Genomic DNA, 7,579 nt, shown 5'->3' with positions numbered 1-7,579 from the left:
GATGCTGGAAGTGGGGTGGAGCTGGCAGCTGCAGAGAGGGACTCCAGGCCATATCATGACACCAATCAAATCAAATCAAAATCAAATCAATTTTATTTATATAGCGCCAAATCACAACAAACAGTTGCCCCAAGGCGCTTTATATTGTAAGGCAAAGCCATACAATAATTACGGAAAAACCCCAACGGTCAAAACGACCCCCTGTGAGCAAGCACTTGGCGACCTTTTAACAGGAAGAAACCTCCAGCAGAACCAGACTCAGGGAGGGGCAGTCTTCTGCTGGGACAGGTTGGGGCTGAGGGGAGAGAATCAGGAAAAAGACATGCTGTGGAAGAGAGCAGAGATCAATCACTATTGATTAAATGCAGAGTGGTGCATGCAGAGCAAAAAGAGAAAAAAACACTCAGTGCATCATGGGAACCCCCCAGCAGTCTAAGTCTATAGCAGCATAACTAAGGGATGGTTCAGGGTCACCTGATCCAGCCCTAACTATAAGCTTTAGCAAAAAGGAAAGTTTTAAGCCTAATCTTAAAAGTAGAGAGGGTGTCTGTCTCCCTGATCCGAATTGGGAGCTGGTTCCAGAGGAGAGGAGCCTGAAAGCTGAAGGCTCCGCCTCCCATTCTACTCTTAAAAACCCTAGGAACTACAAGTAAGCCTGCAGTCAGAGAGCGAAGCGCTCTATTGGGGTGATATGGTACTATGAGGTCCCTAAGATAAGATGCGACCTGATTATTCAAAACCTTATAAGTAAGAAGAAGAATTTTAAATTCTATTCTAGAATTAACAGGAAGCCAATGAAGAGAGGCCAATATGGGTGAGATATGCGCTCTCCTTCTAGTCCCTGTCAGTGCTCTAGCTGCAGCATTTTGAATTAACTGAAGGCTTTTCAGGGAACTTTTAGGACAACCTGATAATAATGAATTACAATAGTCCAGCCTAGAGAAAATGAATGCATGAATTAGTTTTTCAGCATCACTCTGAGACAAGACCTTTCTAATTTTAGCGATATTGCGCAAATGCAAAAAAGCAGTCCTACATATTTGTTTAATATGCGCATTGAATGACATATCCTGATCAAAAATGACTCCAAGATTTCTCACAGTTTTACTAGAGGTCAGGGTAATGCCATCCAGAGTAAATATCTGGTTAGACACCATGTTTCTAAGATTTGTGGGGCCAAGTACAATAACTTCAGTTTTATCTGACTTTAAAAGCAGGAAATTAGAGGTCATCCAAGTCTTTATGTCTGTAAGACAATCCTGCAGTTTAGCTAATTGGTGTGTGTCCTCTGGCTTCATGGATAAATAAAGCTGGGTATCATCTGCGTAACAATGAAAATTTAAGCAATGCTTTCTAATAATACTGCTTAAGGGAAGCATGTATAAAGTGAATAACATTGGTCCTAGCACAGAACCTTGTGGAACTCCATAATTAACCTTAGTCTGTGAAGAAGATTCCCCATTTACATGAACAAATTGTAATCTATTAGATAAATATGATTCAAACCACCGCAGCGCAGTGCCTTTAATACCTATGGCATGCTCTAATCTCTGTAATAACATTTTATGGTCAACAGTATCAAAAGCAGCACTGAGGTCTAACAGAACAAGCACAGAGATGAGTCCACTGTCTGAGGCCATAAGAAGATCATTTGTAACCTTCACTAATGCTGTTTCTGTACTATGATGAATTCTAAATGCTGACTGAAACTCTTCAAATAGACCATTCTTCTGCAGATGATCAGTTAGCTGTTTTACAACTACCCTTTCAAGAATTTTTGAGAGAAAAGGAAGGTTGGAGATTGGCCTATAATTAGCTAAAATAGCTGGGTCAAGTGATGACTTTTTAAGTAACGTTTAATTACTGCCACCTTAAAAGCCTGTGGTACATAGTCAACTAATAAAGATAGATTGATCATATTTAAGATCGAAGCATTAATTAATGGTAGGGCTTCCTTGAGCAGCCTGGTAGGAATGGGGTCTAATAGACATGTTGATGGTTTGGAGGAAGTAACTAATGAAAATAACTCAGAACAATCGGAGAGAAAGAGTCTAACCAAATACCGGCATCACTGAAAGCAGCCAAAGAGAACACTATGTCTTTGGGATGGTTATGAGTAATTTTTTCTCTAATAGTTAAAATTTTATTAGCAAAGAAAGTCATGAAGTCATTACTAGTTAAAGGAATACTCGGCTCAATAGAGCTCTGACTCTTTGTCAGCCTGGCTACAGTGCTGAAAAGAAACCTGGGGTTGTTCTTATTTTCTTCAATTAGTGATGAGTAGTAAGATGTCCTAACTTTACGGAGGGCTTTTTTTATAGAGCAACAGACTCTTTTCCCAGGCTAAGTGAAAATCATCTAAATTAGTGAGACGCCATTTCTTCTCCAACTTACGGGTTATCTGCTTTAAGCTGCGAGTTTGTGAGTTATACCACGGAGTCAGGCACTTTTGATTTAAGGCTGTCTTTTTCAGAGGAGCTACAGCATCCAAAGTTGTCCTCAATGAGAATATAAAACTATTGACGAGATAATCTATCTCACAGAGTTTAGGTAGCTACTCTGCCCTGTGTTGGTATATGGCATTGGAGAACATAAAGAAGGAATCATATCCTTAAACCTAGTTACAGCACTTTCTGAAAGACTTCTACTGTAATGAAACTTATTCCCCACTGCTGGGTAGTCCATCAGAGTAAATGTTATTAAGCAATGGTCAGACAGAAGGGGGTTTTCAGGGAATACTGTTAAGTCTTCATTTTCCATACCATAAGTCAGAACAAGATCTAAGGTATGATTAAAGTGGTGGGTGGACTCATTTACATTTTGAGCAAAGCCAATCAAGTCTAACAATAGATTAAATGCAGTGTTGAGGCTGTCATTCTCAGCATCTCTGTGGATGTTAAAATCGCCCACTATAATTATCTGAGCTCAGCACTAAGACAAAAGGCCCGAAAATTCACAGAGAAACTCACAGTAACGACCAGGTGGACGATAGATAACAACAAATAAAACTGGTTTTTGGGACTTCCAATTTGGATGGACAAGACTAAGAGTCAAGCTTTCAAATGAATTAAAGCTCTGTCTGGGTTTTTGATTAATTAATAAGCTGGAGTGGAAGATTGCTGCTAATCCTCCACCTCGGCCCGTGCTACGAGCATTCTGGCAGTTAGTGTGACTCGGGGATGTTGACTCATTTAAACTAACATATTCATCCTGCTGTAACCAGGTTTCTGTAAGGCAGAATAAATCAATATGTTGATCAATTATTATATCATTTACTAACAGGGACTTAGAAGAGAGAGATCTAATGTTTAATAGACCACATTTAACTGTTTTAGTCTGTGGTGCAGTTGAAGGTGCTATATTATTTTTTTCTTTTTGAATTTTTATGCTTAAATAGATTTTTGCTGGTTATTAGTGGTCTGGGAGCAGACACCGTCTCTACGGGGATGAGGTAATGAGGGGATGGCAGGGGGAGAGAAGCTGCAGAGAGGTGTGTAAGACTACAACTCTGCTTCCTGGTCCCAACCCTGGATAGTCACGGTTTGGAGGATTTAAGAAAATTGGCCAGATTTCTAGAAATGAGAGCTGCTCCATCCAAAGTGTGATGGATGCCGTCTCTCCTAACAAGACCAGGTTTTCCACAGAAGCTTTGCCAATTATCTATGAAGCCCACCTCATTTTTTGGACACCACTCAGACAGCCAGCAATTCAAGGAGAATCTCATTACAAGAGGAAGTAGAATATTTTCCATTATAAGAGTATGAGAATAAAAGACACAAATGCAGCTAATTTCTGTCATTGTTATAACAATGGAGAAACTTTAATCGGAAGTATATAATATTTGTTATTCTGCACTGGATTTTACATATAAACAGTTAAAAAAAAATCATTCTAAATTGTACAAATATTTTAAAAATGTCAGTTTTAAATCTTCAAGTGAAATGAAATCTCTAAATTAAAAAAAGGAAACATAGGCGCTTATATAAAATAAGCAAATGACACATTTTATGACCAAGTCTGTTTGGACGAGTTGGAGGAGGAGCCAAAAAAATATTTTGTTGGAGTTCAATTATAAACAGCTGTGACATTTGCGATAGTAGATAATCTGTTTGGAGAGGGAAGTCCTCAAAAATGGTGTACGCACCAAGGAGAGTAGTGAGGGAAGCCATCAAGATATTGTGACTGAAGAAGTTGCAAGCTTCAGTGGCTGTGATTGGAGAAATTGTTGTTTCTCTCGTCACAGCTAAGTGGTAGATCGATGCGTAAAGGACAAGATTCACTGTGATACGATAACGTCTTACCTGTCCGGCGCTAAAGTCACTACCAGAGTCCCAACATTTAGGAAGGACGTGCACGTGGGCAGAAATGGTGACACAGATGTGCCATGAGAATTTCAAATAAAGACATGATATCCATCAGTGTTTTCACTTTGCATGGGTTATATTGGATCGGTGTATTGATAAACTGAATGGAATACTGAAAAACTATGATAAACAGAGAAAATGGTTACTTTCTCTCACGTGCCTTCTGACAAACTCAGCTTTTGTCACAAAGTATCTTCAGTCCTTGTTGTTTTCTGTGGCTGTAGTACTCCGTCGTTCGTGCAGCTTTGCACTGATATTTGTCTTCTGGGGGACCAAGTCCATGTTCTTATTTTTGCAGTACTTTTCAATGCAGAGCACAAATACTTAAGTGACCAAAAGTGACCAAGGTAAAGTACTTAATTTTGTAGTATTTACTGATACAGACCAGCAGTTGTGACATTCTTCACTATGTGGTGAATGCAGTAAAAGTACTTCATCTCAGTACACTACCATAGTGAGCACCAAGTATTTGCCAACTAAGTACTTATTTTTCAGTACTTGCTGATAGTATTTTACTCAGACTTTGGTACTTTCACACGTAAACTTACTGTATTGTTGACTTAATATGAATTTGTTATAATGATGAGAAATACTTGGATTAATTTTATTTTATATATTTTTTTTTGTTTGTTTTTTAATGATAATCATCTGAAACTGCATTTGTTTGTCTTTGTAACAAAATCATGAGGCCGTTTGCACATCTGTTTGGGCTTTAGGTTTTGATCCTTTTAAGATAAGGAAACAGGCAACTTGTCGATGAACTGACCCGAGTTTACGGACGCGGGTGAAACTTAATTAGGTTTCTAAAACAAAATGGTCACATCAGGAATTTGCAACATGAATTACATTTGTGTTGTAAATATGTGACAATAAAGGATTCACCCTTTGAAAGTTTTTGATGTTTTATTTTTAAAAAAGTATCGGCAGCAGAATTTTGTTGACAAGAAGTCTGTTTGCATAAAAACGTCTGTGGTCAGGTCACGTAAACCTTTGTGCGTTCCCAGGGATGCTGGAAGTGGGGTGGAGCTGGCAGCTGCAGAGAGGGACTCCAGGCCATATCATGACACCAATCAAATCAAATCAAAATCAAATCAATTTTATTTATATAGCGCCAAATCACAACAAACAGTTGCCCCAAGGCGCTTTATATTGTAAGGCAAAGCCATACAATAATTACGGAAAAACCCCAACGGTCAAAACGACCCCCTGTGAGCAAGCACTTGGCGACCTTTTAACAGGAAGAAACCTCCAGCAGAACCAGACTCAGGGAGGGGCAGTCTTCTGCTGGGACAGGTTGGGGCTGAGGGGAGAGAATCAGGAAAAAGACATGCTGTGGAAGAGAGCAGAGATCAATCACTATTGATTAAATGCAGAGTGGTGCATGCAGAGCAAAAAGAGAAAAAAACACTCAGTGCATCATGGGAACCCCCCAGCAGTCTAAGTCTATAGCAGCATAACTAAGGGATGGTTCAGGGTCACCTGATCCAGCCCTAACTATAAGCTTTAGCAAAAAGGAAAGTTTTAAGCCTAATCTTAAAAGTAGAGAGGGTGTCTGTCTCCCTGATCCGAATTGGGAGCTGGTTCCAGAGGAGAGGAGCCTGAAAGCTGAAGGCTCCGCCTCCCATTCTACTCTTAAAAACCCTAGGAACTACAAGTAAGCCTGCAGTCAGAGAGCGAAGCGCTCTATTGGGGTGATATGGTACTATGAGGTCCCTAAGATAAGATGCGACCTGATTATTCAAAACCTTATAAGTAAGAAGAAGAATTTTAAATTCTATTCTAGAATTAACAGGAAGCCAATGAAGAGAGGCCAATATGGGTGAGATATGCGCTCTCCTTCTAGTCCCTGTCAGTGCTCTAGCTGCAGCATTTTGAATTAACTGAAGGCTTTTCAGGGAACTTTTAGGACAACCTGATAATAATGAATTACAATAGTCCAGCCTAGAGAAAATGAATGCATGAATTAGTTTTTCAGCATCACTCTGAGACAAGACCTTTCTAATTTTAGCGATATTGCGCAAATGCAAAAAAGCAGTCCTACATATTTGTTTAATATGCGCATTGAATGACATATCCTGATCAAAAATGACTCCAAGATTTCTCACAGTTTTACTAGAGGTCAGGGTAATGCCATCCAGAGTAAATATCTGGTTAGACACCATGTTTCTAAGATTTGTGGGGCCAAGTACAATAACTTCAGTTTTATCTGACTTTAAAAGCAGGAAATTAGAGGTCATCCAAGTCTTTATGTCTGTAAGACAATCCTGCAGTTTAGCTAATTGGTGTGTGTCCTCTGGCTTCATGGATAAATAAAGCTGGGTATCATCTGCGTAACAATGAAAATTTAAGCAATGCTTTCTAATAATACTGCTTAAGGGAAGCATGTATAAAGTGAATAACATTGGTCCTAGCACAGAACCTTGTGGAACTCCATAATTAACCTTAGTCTGTGAAGAAGATTCCCCATTTACATGAACAAATTGTAATCTATTAGATAAATATGATTCAAACCACCGCAGCGCAGTGCCTTTAATACCTATGGCATGCTCTAATCTCTGTAATAACATTTTATGGTCAACAGTATCAAAAGCAGCACTGAGGTCTAACAGAACAAGCACAGAGATGAGTCCACTGTCTGAGGCCATAAGAAGATCATTTGTAACCTTCACTAATGCTGTTTCTGTACTATGATGAATTCTAAATGCTGACTGAAACTCTTCAAATAGACCATTCTTCTGCAGATGATCAGTTAGCTGTTTTACAACTACCCTTTCAAGAATTTTTGAGAGAAAAGGAAGGTTGGAGATTGGCCTATAATTAGCTAAAATAGCTGGGTCAAGTGATGACTTTTTAAGTAACGTTTAATTACTGCCACCTTAAAAGCCTGTGGTACATAGTCAACTAATAAAGATAGATTGATCATATTTAAGATCGAAGCATTAATTAATGGTAGGGCTTCCTTGAGCAGCCTGGTAGGAATGGGGTCTAATAGACATGTTGATGGTTTGGAGGAAGTAACTAATGAAAATAACTCAGAACAATCGGAGAGAAAGAGTCTAACCAAATACCGGCATCACTGAAAGCAGCCAAAGAGAACACTATGTCTTTGGGATGGTTATGAGTAATTTTTTCTCTAATAGTTAAAATTTTATTAGCAAAGAAAGTCATGAAGTCATTACTAGTTAAAGGAATACTCGGCTCAATAGAGCTCTGAC

This window comes from Thalassophryne amazonica, chromosome 16, assembly GCF_902500255.1.
Source record: "Thalassophryne amazonica chromosome 16, fThaAma1.1, whole genome shotgun sequence".
Lineage (NCBI taxonomy): Eukaryota > Metazoa > Chordata > Actinopteri > Batrachoidiformes > Batrachoididae > Thalassophryne > Thalassophryne amazonica.
The sequence above is the reverse complement of the archived record's forward strand: the minus strand, read 5'-3'. Positions refer to the sequence as shown.